This window comes from Protobothrops mucrosquamatus, unplaced genomic scaffold (assembly GCF_001527695.2).
Source record: "Protobothrops mucrosquamatus isolate PMUCROS unplaced genomic scaffold, P.Mucros_1.0 scaffold1048, whole genome shotgun sequence".
In the NCBI taxonomy this organism is placed as follows: Eukaryota; Metazoa; Chordata; class Lepidosauria; order Squamata; family Viperidae; genus Protobothrops; species Protobothrops mucrosquamatus.
The window spans coordinates 408,767-425,876 of NW_015387280.1; the positions used below are offsets into that span (position 1 = coordinate 408,767).

General features: G+C 49.8%; 1 protein-coding gene across 1 annotated transcript in view; it reads right to left on the reverse strand.

Annotated features, from left to right (window-relative positions):
• Positions 1–17,110, reverse strand: part of LOC107291096 (cGMP-dependent protein kinase 1-like) — a gene marked incomplete at its 3' end in the record, with an annotated part of 809,166 nt that overhangs the window by 400,849 nt on the left and 391,207 nt on the right. The gene's annotated exons all lie outside the window — the stretch shown is intronic.

A 17,110-nucleotide genomic window follows, 5' to 3' on the forward strand; every position in this document is an offset into this window, starting at 1 on the left:
CAGGCAAGAAATGCAGCGGGGGAGGGGTCACCCTCCAAGAGGAATGAAAAAAGGCAGCAATGGCTGGAGGTGAGGCACGGAGGAGGGAAGGAGATGGAGAGTGGAAGGATTCTTATGTGCTTTTGTGACTTTGAAGTTCTGGGATTTGTGCAATGAGGGCTTTGTGTTCTTAAGGAGTGTTTGGCAATTTCTATTTGGCCGATGGCTGATGTCTCCTGTTAGCTTCTATTGCTCTGCTGTTGTTAGCTGTAAGTTTTGCTGCAAGGGATTTTGAAGTATTTTTCTCCTGAATGGATTTTGCCTGTAGCATTCCTTTACTTATGAATAGAGCCATTTGGGGAGGTTGCCTTAGCTGGCAGCCAGTACTTACTTTTTTTTTTCTTCCTTAAGTGCCAGCTGCGCTCCTTACTTTCCTTTCTAGCCAGTAGCTAATTCTTAAAGGGGAATGTGCCTTTTTAAGCTAGTTCACTCAGCAGCTTGTCTTTTCTGTCTCTGGAGGCCTTTCCTTGTTTGATCAATATATGGAAGAGGGAAAATATGAGGGGGTTCAAATTCTTCCTTCAGAAGGAGATGGGAATGAGAAAAAGGGAGGCAGGGAAGGGAGGGAGGAAAAGAAGTCCCGCCTTAGCACTTGGCCACCAGCAGCTCTGCCATTGACTTTGCTTGTCAAAAGGTTGCAGAAGGGGATCACATGACCCTGGAACACTGTGACCATTATAAATATGAATCAGTTGCCAAACATCCAAATATAAATCACATGACCCTGGGCATGCTGCATTGGTCATAAGTGTGAAAAATGGTCATAAGTCATTTCAGTGCAATTGCAACTTTGAACAGGGTTTTTTGGGGTCATCATGTTTTTGACACCTTGCTAGGTGGTACTTGAATATTGCCATATCCTAAAAGTGGTACAATCGGTAAAAAGGTTGAAAAGCCCTGATTTAGAGCATTAGATACATCATGGCGCCCCATAGGTTCCTGGACCACAGGTTGAGAACTATTGAAGTAGACCATAGACCAGGGCTTTTCAACCTTTTTACCGATTGTTGTGCGACATATCGCGACTTTTTCCCCATTGCCGGCAATGGGGTGGGCGTGGTTTCAGCATGATGCATCTGGCCCATGGGCCGGCAGTTTGACAAGCCTGACCTAAACACTGATAGAGAATTTAAAATTATATATATTATTAATTCCTTATCAGTTCCTTCAAACAAAAGAGAATTTTAAAAAATTTGAACATAAAGTAACAAAGTGTTTTGTTCTTTGAGGGCTCATGCTTCAAAACATGTAGTTTGTATAAATCGGCTTCTTGTGATTTTTACAAAAATGTGCATAAAATGTGCATAAAAATGTGCATAGGGAAATCAAAAAATAAATAACATTACAATTTAACACATATATTTCAAAATCATACTAGATATATTGTGTTCTTAAGGTAATCCCCACACTAATACACAGAGATGTATTTTGTTACTAGCTGGAAATTTTGTAGCAATCTCTATATTCTTCTTACTATAATTTGCTAATTAGGATTCTGTGAGAATCATGCTTGGGGAAAAAATTACTTAAAGTTCAAACAGATGAAAAGAGCCTTGACATACCTGGTGCTTCATTTAAATGTCTAGCTATAGGCTATGTATAGGCTATGTACAATGAAATGATACATTTGAACTCTCTTCATGATTGACTGAGGATGATGGAATTATCATAACAGAAGTGATTTTCTTATTGACTTCTTTTCTATTAACTACAATTGAACACAGTGTTTATTTTTATTCTGGTAAATAAAAACCAAAAACTCACATTAGAAGGAAAAAGAGTAAATCATAAATTATGTTACAAAATATACTAGAAAATTACAGTTTTATTAGATAATTACTTACCCAGAGAACTAATTACACTACAGTGAACATAAGATAGCTCACAGTGTAGCAAAAATTTCTAGACCATTTTTGTCAAGTGAAATATTTAAGAGTGTTAAACTAATTCAGATATCAATGGAAATGATTGCAATAAAGCACATATGATATTGTATTTGGCATATATGCCCCTCTTTTTCTACTGTTGTTATTTAGAATATAGTGCAGTGTAATTCATAGCTAAATCTATTTTTCTCCAGCATGATTGGATGGAGAATCCACAAATGGGTTGTCTTAATCTTCCTGCTCCAATAAGACTAAGTCTGAAGTGTAAGTACGCCTCTGCTGTGCAAGAGCACCCCAGTTTTAGACTTAGTCTTTTGCTCAACAGACGCATATTTCAGACTTCCAGGAGAAGGATTAAGACAGGTTGTACACCTCTATGGATTTTCCTTCCTTTCATTCTGGACATTAGATATAATAGTATAATAGTAGATATAGAATTATTTGGACTTTTCCTGACCAGGAAGATCCTGCTTTGGGACTTCCCTGCAGGCTGCTGCCTGCCTGAATTTGAATTGCTCACCCTTCGTGCGAGCCGTCCTGCGCTTAATTCAGCAATTCGGAGCCAATGATCAGCTCTCTCTGCTGACTGGCGCAGAGCCCTAAAAGCTTGAATTTCAAGCTGGCTGCGTCAGGCTGACGGAGAGTCAGCGAGACCTTCCCAAATGCCTCCCTTACCGTTTCCATCACTTTGCTGACCCGGCTGGGTCCTGGTTAGGGAGAGGACGATTAGGAGGACTCCACAGCAAGGCCAGCCTGCTGATCGGCGCTGGAGCGTGCAAGCGATCGGCGCGAGTTTCCAGCAGGTCGGGCGGCGTTCTAGGTGCGGGAATTGCGTGACCGCCGTTCCTTTGCAGCAAAAAGCCTCAGGAGCTCTCGTAGGGAACAAAGACTAAATTACTGAGGCGCGGCCGCCAATCGAGAGAGGATCTCAGCTAGGCTCTTCATTCAGCCTCAGAGGCCTCTTGTCAGTTATTTTTGGCGCGCTTGAGTTGCGGCCGCCATTTTGTTTATGGCCGCCATTTTGTTTACCCTCTGAATACTTTTGCAGGCCTAACGTTCTGATTACTCTTGGGGAGGGCAAGCTCATCCCCACAAGGACGCATTGCCTTACCAGTCGATTCCCACCAACCCTCCCTCATCTAATTTCCTATCTACCCCTCGGAATTGTATTCCTAGAGGGAGGTGACACTCTTCAATGGTCAATTACAGCGCTTGAGGGGGGGCACTTCACCACTTGAATTGACCCGTCAGAGGGCCTGCTGCCTTCAACCTCATTGGGAGCATTAGCCAGAAGATCCCCTTAGTCAAAATCATAGTTGACAGGGGAATTTACCTAGCAGTATGGCAGATAATTCCTTCCCTCTGTCCTCACAAGACATTACTGACCCCCCCGCCAGAAAGAAGCATAAGGCCTCTACAGAGGCGATGGGGAAGATCATATCAAAGGCCAAGGCCCAGCCCCCCAAAAAGCCTAGGACAGCAGGCAGGGAGGCCAACAGATATCATCAGGCCTTAAAAGGAGAAATCTCCAGGGCAAGGTCAATGGCTCCAGGTGAAGCACAGGCCACTACTCCACCTGGGGGGTCTATATTTGAGCCCCAGTCGTCCCATTGTAATTTAGCCCCAAGGGCCTGGTCTCCTCCCAGGGAGGTGACACAAGTAGAACCTGAAGCGCAGGAGAGTACCACACAGGCTCTATCTGGGCCAAAGTCTACCTTTACGCCCACTGCAGCAGGGCTTCATCCCTGTTGTAGCTCTGTCTTGTGAGCCCCTCTTATCGGAGGAAGAAGGCTCCGAACATGAAGGAGAGGAGATGGCCAGGCCTCCCTCTCCAGGACCCTCCTCTTTGGCAATGCCTCAGGTGTCTCCTGACGGAGAAGAGATTGACCAGGAGCCAGGTGTTTCTGAAATTGGCCAGGAGCCAGGTGTTTCTGAGATTGGCCAGGAGCCAGGTGTTTCGGATAGTGATGAAGATACGTTGTGGCTGGATCCACGCCAGCATAGGTGCGACAAGCGTGCACAGCAGAAAAGGAGACATGCCAGAGATTAAGCTGAGTCACTGGACCACACCCCACAGGCTATAAAAGGGAGGTGGTGGCCATTTGGACTCTGTGACGGACAAAGCTAAATCTCTGGCGAAGTAGTTTGCTGTGGACTTAATTTCAAACTGTGTGTATTGTTTTTTGTTCTCTGAGTAAAAGTCTTGGCAGGCAGCTACGGAGCTGCTGCCAAGTTTTCTTATCTGTGGCGTGGAGTGTGGAGAAGTTATTTAACCCTCAGCTGGCTGTTTGGGTGTGTGTGTCAGACGGGGACAGAACATCTTGTCCATCACCCGAACATAATCCATCGTTAACCCACGATGGACCAACAGCTGCAGCAGCAGGTACAGCAGCTGATAGATGCCAATCAGCTCCTACAGCAGCAAGTGGCCCAGTTAAATGCTCAACTTGCTTTGGGAAATGCTCCTGTAGCTCTTTCCCCCCCTCCTCCTCCTCCCCGTTCGAGATGCCCAGTGAACGTGCCAGAGAGATTTTCTGGGCAGACGGAGCTGTTCCCGGCCTTCATGGGACAATGCCAACTCTTTATGGCGATGAGGCCGGAGGATTTTCCGGATGATCGGGCTCGGGTGGCATTCATGATTAGCTTCCTTTCTGGCTCTGCCGCCCGATGGGCCACGCCCCTGTTGTTGCAAAACAGCCCATTACTCTTGGACTATCAGGGCTTTTTGCAACACCTGCATGTGATGTATGAGGACCCCCTGTGCGTTCAGACGGCAGCGAGGCGCATCAAGGATCTCCGCCAAGGAAAGCGCGCCCTGCAGGACTATATCGCTGAGTTCCGACTCCTAGGCCAGGACTCAGCTTGGAATGAGGCGGCACTGATGGATGCCTTCCAGGACGGCCTCTCAGACGATCTGCAGGACGAACTGATTCGGATGGAGGTGCCTCAGACCCTCGACGCCCTGGTGATCCAATGCCTGCGCATCGACGCCCGCCTTCAATGGTGACGGCCTCGTCGGCCCCTTCTGGAACCACCGACAGCTTCGGCACCCCTGCGTTTCACACCGACAGTACCCTGGACCACCCCACGCTTTGTGGCCATGGCTGAGGAGCCCATGGAGCTCGGAGCAGCTAGACCTCAACTGACGGCCCAGGAGCGGATGCGGAGATGCCAAGGGGGATTGTGCCTCTATTGCGGCGAGGCTGGACATTTTGCCGCCTCGTGTCCCAGAAGCGGAGTGGGGCGCTTAAGCCTGTTCCGGAATCTCGGCGTGACCAACCGGGAAACGGGCCAGGCCTGGCCTAGGGGAAACCCTGGGCCAGGCACGTAACCATGCCCCACCGGAGTCGGCGACTGTGGACTGTGAGCCCCCTCGGCACCTGATTCTGGACACCCGGGTGTTGTTGGCCAATCGGTCGGAGGGGCTTCAGGCACACGCACTGGTGGACTCCGGGGCCACGACGAACTTCATGGACCAGGCCTTTGTGGCCTTTTTTAAGGTTCCCTTGGTTCCGGTGGACCCTCCGTTGAGAGTTGAGACTATCGATGGGCGGGAACTCGTGGCAGGGCCCATCAAATTTGCTACCCAGCCCTTGCGCCTCGCCATTGGGAACCACGAGGAGGCAATCCAGTTCTATGTGATGGCGGACCTGCATTTTCCATTGGTCCTGGGGATGGCCTGGCTTCGGGCCCACGATCCTCAGGTGGCATGGTCGAGAAACGCCATCTCGTTCCCGAGCCTGCAGTGCGTCAACCATCTCTGCCACACCTGTGCCGGCCAGGACATCTCCACCCCGGCCGTCTCCTTGCCTCCTGAGCTGACGCCCTTCGCCGATGTGTTCAGCGAAAAGGAGGCGGACCGATTACCCCCGCACCGACCCTACGAGTGCCCGGTGGGACCCTACGAGTGCCCGGTGGACCCGCTGCCCAATGCGCCACTGCCCGCAGGCCACCTGTATTCCATGTCGGAGCCCGAATTGGCCGCCCTACGGGACTTTCTGGACAAGAACCTGGCCTGAGGGTTCATCCGGCCTTCGTCCTCCTCGCTCTCGGCCCCGGTCCTATTTGTGAAGAAGAAGACGGGGGACTTACGCCTGTGCTGTGATTACCAGTGCTTGAATGCCATCACAGTGTGGAATCGCTACCCCCTGCCACTCATCCCGGAGCTGATGGAGAGGTTGCGTGAGGCCTCGATCTTCACCAAGCTCGATCTCCGAGGGGCCTACAATCTGGTGCGCGTGAGAGAGGGGGACGAGTGGAAGACGGCGTTTGGCACCCGATACAGCCACTTCGAGTACACCGTAATGCCGTTCGGGTTGACCAATGCCCCCGCGGTCTTCCAGCATCTGATGAATGACGTGTTTCGGGACATGTTGGACCGGTTCGTGGTGATCTACCTGGACAATATTTTGATCTATTCCCAGACCCAGGAGAGCCACCTCCAGCATGTCTGCCAGGTCCTGCAGCGCCTGCGGGAGAACCAACTCTATTCGAAGTTGGAGAAATGTTACTTCTTCCAGACTTCCATAGAGTTCCTCGGGCACATCATCACCTCCGAGGGCATCGCGATGGACCCGCGTAAGGTGGAGGCCTCGCGCAGTTGGGAACCCCCACGTCGGGTGAAAGACGTCCAGCGTCTGCTGGGGTTTGCCAACTATTACCGGACATTCATCCCGGCCTTCGCCACCCTGACCTTGCTGCTGACCCAACTCCTTCGGAAGAAGGTCCCGTTCCAGTGGGGGCCCCCGCAGCAGCAGGCCTTCGAGGTCCTCAAGCAGGCCTTCATCATGGAGCCGGTCCTGAGGCATCCCAATCCACACCGTCCGTTCGTGATCGAGACGGATGCGTCCAATGTGGCGATTGGAGCGGTACTGCTACAGGCCCCGGTGGATGGTGGCACTCTTTTTCCCTGCGCTTATTACTCCCGGAAACTCAATCCTTCCGAGCGCAACTACACCATCTGGGAAAAGGAGTTGCTGGCTATCAAGGCCGCATTCGAGGCTTGGCGACATCACCTTGAGGGGGCCCAACACCAGGTGGAGGTGCGGACGGACCATCGGAACCTCGAGCACCTCACCACGGCCAGGAAGTTGAACCAGCGGCAGATCCGGTGGTCGTTTTTTGCCCGGTTCAACTTCCACGTCGTGTATATTCCGAGCAACCTCAACCAGAGGGCGGACGCGCTATCCCGCAAGCCAGAATACTTCTGCCCCAAGGACTCCCTTCCCCCACGGACGGTGCTACCAGCAGAATCCTTGGCCACGGTCCAGAAATCGGCAGACTTGAGGGCTCGGGTGCTGGAAGCGCAGTGCCGTGATGACTGGTCACAGCAACGGAAAGTGGAAGTCGGCCCAGCGTCCCCCTGGACCTTGGAGGAAGGCTTGCTGAAACACCGGGGCCGGCTGTACGTGCCCACGAGTCCGCTCCGAGCCCTCGTCATGAACCAGTGCCATGACAACCCTGTGATGGGGCATTTCGGCCTCTTTAAGACCTTGCACTTGGTGACGCGGACTTTTTGGTGGCCTCGGGTATGGCATGATGTGCACGCATACGTGACGTCCTGTGCGACGTGCCGACAGGCCAAACCCGCGTCCGGCCCACCGCCGGGACTCCTCCAGCCGCTGCCAACACCGGAGAGACCGTGGGGTGCCATCTCCATGGACTTCCTAACAGATCTACCACTGTCTGCCACGTTCACGACCGTCTTTGTGGTGGTGGACATGCTCACCAAGATGGCCCATTTCATCCCGTGCCGCGGACTGCCATCGGCCCACACCACGGCCCGTCTGTTCCTGCAGCACATCTTTCGCCTCCATGACCTGCCAGACGGTGGTGTCGGACCGCGGAGCCCAGTTCACAGCCCGCTTCTGGAAAAGCCTAATGGCCACGCTGGAGGTGCAGGTGTGCCTGTCATCGTCGCACCATCCGGAGACTGACGTGGGCACGAAGGTCATCGGCATCCTGGAGCAGTACCTCCACTGTTTCGTCAACCAGCGGCAGGACAACTGGGCCGAGTACCTTCCCCTGGCGGAGTTCGCCTTCAACAACTCCCAACACACCTCCACCCAGATGACCCCGTTCCATGCCAACGTCAGCTACCATCCACGGCTTTTCCCATTGTCCATCTCGGATTCCCCTGTTCCCGAGACCCAGGACTTCCTCTCGGAGCTGCAGGCGGTGCAGCAACTGGTGAGGCGGCAGCTGATCCGGGCGAAAGAGGACTAGAAATGGGTCGCTGACCACTCCTGACGGGCAACGCCACCGCTGGCAGTCGGAGATCGGGTGTGGCTGTCCACGAAACACCTCCCCACGGACCAGCCGGTGAAGAAACTGGACCATCGTTTTATCGGTCCCTTCCCCGTCGAAGCAGTCATCAGCCCAGTGGCCTACCGGTTGACTCTACCACGCTCCATGCGGATCCACCCCATTTTCCATCGGTCCCTCCTGGTCCCTGAGGCCCCAGCGAGCCATCTCTGACGCCTGACAATGCCTGTCCCCCCAGCCGCAGCCGATGAGGAGGACACCTCGACGTACGAGGTGGACAGTATCCGGGACTCCCGTTGGCTGAAGGGGCGCTTCCAATACCTCATCGCCTGGAAGGGATATGGCCCCGAGGATTTCAGCTGGGTGGACGCTTCTTCCGTTCAGGCCCCTGACCTGGTACAGGCCTTTCACGATCGGTTCCCGTCCCGACCACATCCCGACTGGCAGACCCGGGGGAAGGGCCCTGCGGTGGGGGATAGTGTTGTGGCTCCGTCTTGTGAGCCCCTCTTATCGGAGGAAGAAGGCTCCGAACATGAAGGAGAGGAGATGGCCAGGCCTCCCTCTCCAGGACCCTCCTCTTTGGCAATGCCTCAGGTGTCTCCCGATGGAGAAGAGATTGACCAGGGGCCAGGTGGTTCTGAAATTGGCCAGGAGCCAGGTGTTTCTGAGATTGGCCAGGAGCCAGGTGTTTCGGATAGTGATGAAGATACGTTGTGGCTGGATCCACGCCAGCGTAGGCGTGACAAGCGTGCGCAGCAGAAAAGGAGACATGCCAGAGATTAAGCTGAGTCACTGGACCACACCCCACAGGCTATAAAAGGGAGGTGGTGGCCATTTGGACTCTGTGACGGACAAAGCTAAGTCTCTGGTGAAGTAGTTTGCTGTGGACTTAATTTCAAACTGTGTGTATTGTTTTTTGTTCTCTGAGTAAAAGTCTTGGCAGGCAGCTACGGAGCTGCTGCCAAGTTTTCTTATCTGTGGCGTGGAGTGTGGAGAAGTTATTTAACCCTCGGCTGGCTGTTTGGGTGTGTGTGTCAGACGGGGACAGAACAATCCCCCTGAACCACAGACACTAGGACCTGATCAGTTTCAGGCTATGATAACTCAGGCCTTTGCCCAGTTCATGGCCTCATCGGTCTCCCAACGACTTCCACAAGCTCCCGCCGCACCTCCATGGTCGCTCCTCCACCCTGGAACGCCAGACTTCACACAGGAAGTTTCCTTGGAATTGGATTCGGTGAACTTTGATCCCTCAGGCCTGCTCCTGTTGGACGACAAGGACGTCTCTACTCTGGACCTGACTCCCCCCGCTGGTCATTTTGATCAATCCCTGTTCAGTTCCTTGCTGCTCAAGGCCTGCACGACAGCAAACATCACCCTGGAGCAGGAGGCCCAGCCAACTCCATCTACATCTAAGGACCCCAATCCGCTTTATGCTGAACCGGTGGTACCACAAAAGCATGTTCTGCAACACAGTGCAGAAGCAGTGGGGTAACCTGGGGTCTATCCCCAATCTGGGGACTTCGGAGAAAGGTTTATTTAATGTGGCTCCCTCTTTAGCCTCCTTACTGGAGGTCCCTCAAATTGATGAGCCACTTAATTCTCTTTTTTCCAACACAAATATTCCAGGGGACATGGCCGAAGCGCTTAAGGCAGAGGACAAAAAATTTGAAGCTGCCTTGCTCAGATCGCATCAGGCATCGGCTTGGGAAATCAAGGCCTCCACATCCATGGCCTTCTTCGCTCGGGCTTCCGTACTGTGGCTCTGTGAACTCCAGGACATGATCCCTCCTTACCAGGTTCGTGTTCACCAGAACCTGGGTAAGTTGGTGGCCACATCCCAGTACATGGCTGATGCCTCCCTCCATGCCACCAGATACTCTTCGCGAGCAATAGCAGCAGACATTTCAGCCCGTAGACTTTTGTGGCTCAAAAACTGGCGGACGGACCTAAAGGCTAAGTGGTGCTTGGCTACTAAGCCTTACGCTGGGGGACACCTCTTTGGTGAGGCCCTCAACCCTTACTTAATAGAGGGCAAGGACAAACGCAAGACTCTTATTAACACCACTAAGAGGGGGGATAAGCGTTCTGGGGGCGGGGCATCACAGAACTATTATCGTAGGCAGTCCTTTCGGCCAGCTTCAAACTGGGACTGGCCCCAGACCTCTCGTCCTTTCTACCAGAGACCGGAGCGCCAGCAGGACCATCCCGCATCCAGACCCCGGCCACAATTCCAGTCCAAGCAGCCCTTTCGAGGCTCAGGAGGATGCCCTTTCAAAAGAGGGAAGTGACTCCAGGGACACTCCACCCATAGGAGGCTGGCTGTCCCTTTACTCCGATGTATGGACAGCCACCACCACGGACTCATGGGTCTTGAACACTATAGCTCAGGGTCTAATGCTGGAATTTTGGTCCAGCCCACCGGATCACTTCCGGACTTGCCCCACCCCCACGAACAAGAACAGAGCGGCACTCATGTCAGAGGCCATCTCTCACCTGTCACAGATATGGGCCATAGAGCCAGTGCTGGAGGACCAGAAGAGACGGGGGTTTTACTCCACTCTCTTCATCATCCTGAAGGCCTCGGGGGGCTGGAGGGCAATTTTAGATTTAATGGGTCTAAATTACTATCTGATGTACAGGAAGTTCAAGATGCAGTCGCTACAATCAATCTTAGCCAGCATCAGAAAAGGGGATTTCCTGACATCAATAGACCTGACAGAGGCATATTTACATATCCCTATTCTCCCTGGGCATCGCAAATTTCTCAGGTTTTGTTATGCCCACCAGCACTATCAGTACAGGGCCCTCCCATTCGGCCTCTCGTCAGCACCCAGAGTATTTACAAAGATACTGGCAGTGCTGGCTGCCCACCTGAGACAGACTCCGATCAGAGTTCAGTGCTGGACAACATACTGATACAGTCCTCCTCCATCCAGAGGGCTCGGTCAGATCTCGCCCTCGCTGTCAGGAACTTTCAGGAGCACGGGTTTTCTGTCAATTTTCAGAAAAGCCATACAGTGCCCTCAACCCGGCTCCTGCATCTAGGGGCAGTCATAGACATGAACAATTGCATGGTCTATCTGTCACAGGACCGACAGGACAGCATTCGGGCCCTTGTTCATCGAATCCGGAGAGACAGGGTGGTCACCTTAGTCTTGTTGTCACAACTCCTGGGAAAGATGGTGTCCTGTATACAAATTGTTCCGTGGGCACGCCTTCATGCCCGGGAGCTGCAGTGGCTTCTACTTCCATTTCAGAGGCTACGCATCAGCGCTTCCAACCAGAAGGTTTGAGTTCCGCGTCCGGTGTTGAACTCCCTTCGATGGTGGGCCTCCCCAGCAATGTCAAGGGGAACAGAGTTCAAGGAGCCAGCCAGAATCACCCTGACCATGGACGCCAGCCTGTTCGGCTGGGGAGCGCATCTCCAGTCGCATTGGGCTCAGGGTCAGTGGTCCCAAGAGGAATTGAAAAACAATATAAACTGGCTGGAACTCAGGGCCATACGTCTGGCCTTACGACATTTCAGCAGTAGGGTAGCGGGACAGCATGTCCTGGTGCTTACAGACAACATTGCTGCAAAGGCCCACGTGAACAGACGGGGGGACCAGGTCCAGGCCTCTCATGGAGGAGGCTCAATTGTTGGGGTCTTGGGCAGAAATCAATCTTGCCTCCATCAGGGCAGAGCATATATCCGGAGTGGCCAACCAGCAGGCGAACTCATTGAGCAGACCAACTGTGGACCATGCCGAATGGCGCCTGGACCCGGGATTGTTCAGGGAGATCATGGACAGGTTTGGTCCCTCAACCTTAGACCTCTTTGCTTCCCCAGCCAACTCCCAACTCCCGAGATTCTTTTCCAGGTTCCCATCTCCGACAGCAGAAGGGATGGATGTCCTACGCAGTCCCTGGCCCAGAGAACTGCTTTACGCCTTTCGTCCCTTGCCACTCCTCCCTGCGACGATCCGCAAGATCCTACACGAACGGGCGGAGATCCTCCTGATTGTACCACATTGGCCGAGACGTCCGTGGTTCGCCGATCCGTCTCCCCCCCATGGAGGATCCCAGCAGGTCGTATTACCCTTACTCAGGGGGCACTTCAGCACCCAGACCCACAGTGGCTCCAACTAACCGTTTGGCACTTGAGAGGCGGGCCTTGACCCGAGACTCATATTCGTCAAGGGTGATTGCCATGATTCAGCAATCCAGGCGCCCCTCAACGAATAGGATCTATGATGCCACATGGAGGAGCTTCTGTACCTGGTGCTCTGGTCGTAAGGTGGAACTTTTGGACATTTCTGTTCCAATTGTTTTGGAATTCCTGATGGATGGGTTGGACAAGGGACTATCTCCGAGCACCATCGCAGACACGTCGCAGCTTTATCTACGGTACTCATGTGTGACAATTCCGCTCCCTTGGCACACCACCCTATGGTGCGTTTCTTTTTAAAGGGAGCAGCTAACGCCAGGCCACCAATGGTCCACCGATATCCTTCTTGGGACCTACACTGGGTCTTACAGGCCTTCATTTCACCACCCTTCGAGCCCATTACCACATGTTCCCTTAAGCTATTGTCTATGAAGGTGGCATTTCTCGTGGTGGTAACGTCGGCCAGGCGAATTTCGGAACTGGCTGCTCTCTCCGTCAGAGAGGACCTGTGCATCTTCCATGCAGACAGGGTGACCCTCAGATTAGATCCCTCCTTTATTCCCAAGATAAATTCATTGTACCATAGGTCCCAGGAGGTGGTTCTACCAAATTTCTGTCCTAACCCTTCCCATGATCTTGAGAAACGGTGGCATACTCTTGACGTTCGCAGGGCTCTGCGACGTTACATCAAATGGACTTCGGCCTTCTGTAAATCCGAAGCATTGTGTCATTTCAACCTTCCTCCATGGGCCAGAAGGTCTCTTCCTCAACAATAGGGAGATGGATTAGGGCTTGCATCGCCCTCGCATATAAGGCACAATCATTGACAATTCCTGGACACATCATGGCCCATTCCACCCGTGGCGCCGCTACTTCGGCGGCCTGGGCGACAGAGGTACCTATTGGGGAGATCTGTAGGGCAGCAACATGGTCCTCACCTTCGTCCTTTGTTTGACACTACAAGATTGACAAATATGCCTCCTTAGATGCCTCCTTTGGTCGCAGGGTGTTGCAACATGTATTATCATCCAGCGGGACCCAGGCCCAAACTATTTCCCCCCCTTAGAGACACAGGGCTCTGGTATGTCCCATTTGTGGATTCTCCATCCAATCATGCTGGAGAAGGGGCGTTGTCTTACATGAACGCCTTTTCTCAGCATGATGATGGAGAATCCACTCCCTCCCGTTCAGGGTCTGTTTGGCCCTGGTTCCAGTGTTAGGAAAGCACACGCGTCGGACTAACGTCTGTGTCTCGCCTTAGTCTCAAACTGGGGTGCTCTTGCACAGCAGAGGCGTACTTACACTTCAGACTTAGTCTTATTGGAGCAGGAAGATTAAGACAACCCATTTGTGGATTCTCCATCATCATGCTGAGAAAAGGCGTTCAGGTAAGACAACGCCCCTTTTCTTTCTATCTATCTATCTATCTATCTATCTATCTATCTATCTATCTATCTATCTATCTTTTTATATATATATACACACACACAATATTATTAAAGATTATTTTAACAAGAGAAAAATACACATATTAGAGAAAAGTAAGAAAATTAAAGAAAAATTGTGGAAAAGAAAAGGCTCCTGATCTTAACAACAGATAAATGTACACATTTCTGTTTAAGAATCTTAAGTGTTAGAAAAAAACAAACTAATTTTGCATTTTTACCTGATGTACCTCTTTAAAGAAACATTGGTCTTAAGATAAATGCATTCACTTTCATTATCAACTTAAACCAGGGGTCTTCAAACTTGACCCTTTTATGACTTGTGGACTTCAACTCCCAGAATTCTTCAGCCAGGCACACCCCTGACTTAAACCTACAACTCAAAGTGCTATTACCTTTGCTTAGAAAGAAAGTGATAAGGCAAGAAACATCATACAAGAAAGAAAGGCTGACATGGTGGTGAGGAAAGCTAAGCACTGAAGGTTGAAAGTATCATCTCCCATCAATTATGGGCTGGAATCTTTTTCCCAGACACAATCAAAGACAAAAATATATAGACAGATTCTATGAATGAGGAAGGAGCTTATTGGTGTCCTATATTTTAAACCCTTGCCTTATGGTAACATCCAATGTATTTAAATCAAATACTGACCCCTGAAGAAGCTTCTTAGATGAGAAGCAAAATGTCTTCAAGCAAAAACAAAGGAAGTCCAGTTGCCTTTTGAAAAAGCACCTTCAGGACAAATACTGACCACTTTAGAATAATTTATCTTGGTTCTCACAAGTGTTAATACAGGTGGTCTTTGACTTACAACAGTTCGTTTAGTAACCGTTCAAAGTTGCAACACACTGAAAAAAGTGACTTATGATCATTTTTCACATTTATGACCGTCGCAACATCCCCATGGTCATATGATCAAAATTCAGATGATTGGCAACTGACTCATCTTTATGACGGTCACAGTGTCCTGGGGTCATGTGATCCTCTTTTATGTCCTTCTGACAAGCAAAGTCAATGGGGAAACCAGATTCACTTAACAACCATGCTACTAACTTAATAACTGCAGTGATTCACTTAACAAATGTGGCAAGAAAAGTCATAAAATGGGGCAAAATTCACTTAATACATTTCTCACTTAGCAACATAAATTTTGGGCTCAACTGTGGTTGTAAGCTGAGGACTACTTGTACATTTTAAAATGGATTCCCTTACTCTACTTAGGTCTTGCCAGAAAATAAATGTGTGCGTGTGTGTGCCTGCTTTTGTAGGGCTACCATGAACATTACAAAACTAATACAATTCATTTTTTTTTCATAGCATTAGCCCAAGATGGACACAGAGACCATTCATTAAAGGCTTTGTGCTGGATGGTCTTTAAATGCTCCTGAATAATCAGGAGAGGATTCATCATGATGTTTTAGTGACAAGGGATCTTTGGGAAAAAACACTGAACTGAAATGTAAAGTTCACCTGATTACTAAGCCAATTTCCCCCAATATATTCTTCTCTCCAAATAATGTTGGAGTTGAATTCTCAAATCTCTAGCAACACAATTATAAAAGCTGGAAATTTGAGTCATTATAGTACAATATGCCTGGAGACCATTAGTTACTGAGTTACTGTATTGCAACTTGGTGCCAAACCATCAGTAAGTTCTTACTTTGAGAGAAGATAGACTTCTGATGGATACCTGCTCTACCACTAAATCTGCTTGCTGAACAGAATTTGGGTCAGTCACTGGGACCAGAGATTTACTCTTCTGAGCTTTCGGACTTATGCTGGAGTCCATCTTCAGGGAATACATGCTTTGAGCTGTTCTGTGAGTCATGTTTATGTGATGCCTTCCTATTAGCTGATTGGTATGTTGATGGATGGCGATTGGCTGACTGACCCAAATTCAATTTGGCATCATTATTCTTGCCTCCATTCATGTCTATGGAGATTCTCAGTCATCCAGGTCATAGTTATCCCAAAGGTGTTTTTTCATAAGGCAACTGGACTTTCTTATTTATCTTTGAAGATGTTACGCTTCTCATCCAAGAAGCTTCTTCAGCTCTGATTGGATGGTGGGGAATGGAAGGATTTATACTCCTTGCAGACAGCTGGTCATTTGCATTCCTTTAGAGAGTTGTTGAGGCCACCTGGAGATTTATCTGTGTCCTCAGGGTCACCTGAGTAGTGCAAATGGGTGTGGAGCTTTCTTGGAACTGCTGAAAGGACTGTGTTGTAGACTGGAGATAGATGATGTCACATCCCTACCCCTTTGTTGAGAGAAGGCTGTTCAGTTTTGACATAGATGGCTTCTTTGACCCCTCTTTAAAACCAGCAGTCCTCTCTGTACAAAATGTGGAGTTTGCTATCTTCAAAAGAGTGGCCTTTGTCTTTTAAATGCAGATGGACTGCTGAATCTTGTCCTGATGGGTTTGTTCTCCTATGTTGTGCCATGCGTTTATGAAGTAGTTGTTTTGTTTCTCCAATGTACAGATCTGCATATGGCTCACTGCATTGTACTGCATATGTCACGTTGTTCATGATATGTCTGGGTGTTTTCTCCTTGGGGTGGACAAGCTTCTGTCTTAGTGTATTTGTGGGTTTGAAGTATGCACTTATGTTGTGTTGGCCGAAGATCCTCCTGAGCTTTTCCAATATTCCTGCAACATATGGAATGACAATGTTGCTTTGTTTATTGTTTTCTTTTTTGTCTGTTACAGAGGGACTCCTGCTGGGTCTTTTTGGGGATTTGATTAAGGCCCATTTGGGATAGCCACACATTCTGAGGGCTTCCTTGAAGTGATTTAGCTGGTAGGCAGACCTTCAGCTCGATGGTATAGGGTTCTAATAACTCCCATTTTGTGCTCCAGTGGGTTGTGGGAATCAAAATGTAAATATTGATCCATGTGTGTGGGTTTTCTGTAAACTTCAATGTTAAGGCTTCTGTCTTCCTTAATGTGTACTGCACAGTTCAGGAAGGCCAGACTATTTTCCTTAACATTCCCGGGAACATTGTGAAACATTATGAAAAAGCACCTTTGGGACTTCATTCATGAGAAATATCTATAATACTCTGTAATGTAAGTTTCTTTACTGGGAACCTTTTTAGTGTAATGGGGGAATGGTTTTGTTTTGTTTTTTTTTAATTGAAAATTTTGTAACATTTTACAATATAAATCCCCCCCTCAAAACCCACCCTTCCACCCCCCCCTCCCTCCCCCCACTTCCCAGAGCCAATCACAGGAATAATAATAAAATAATCATACTCTAAATAATTTTTATTTTATTGAAAGTTTTATAAAATTTTACAATATAAATCCCCCCTCCCCCCAAA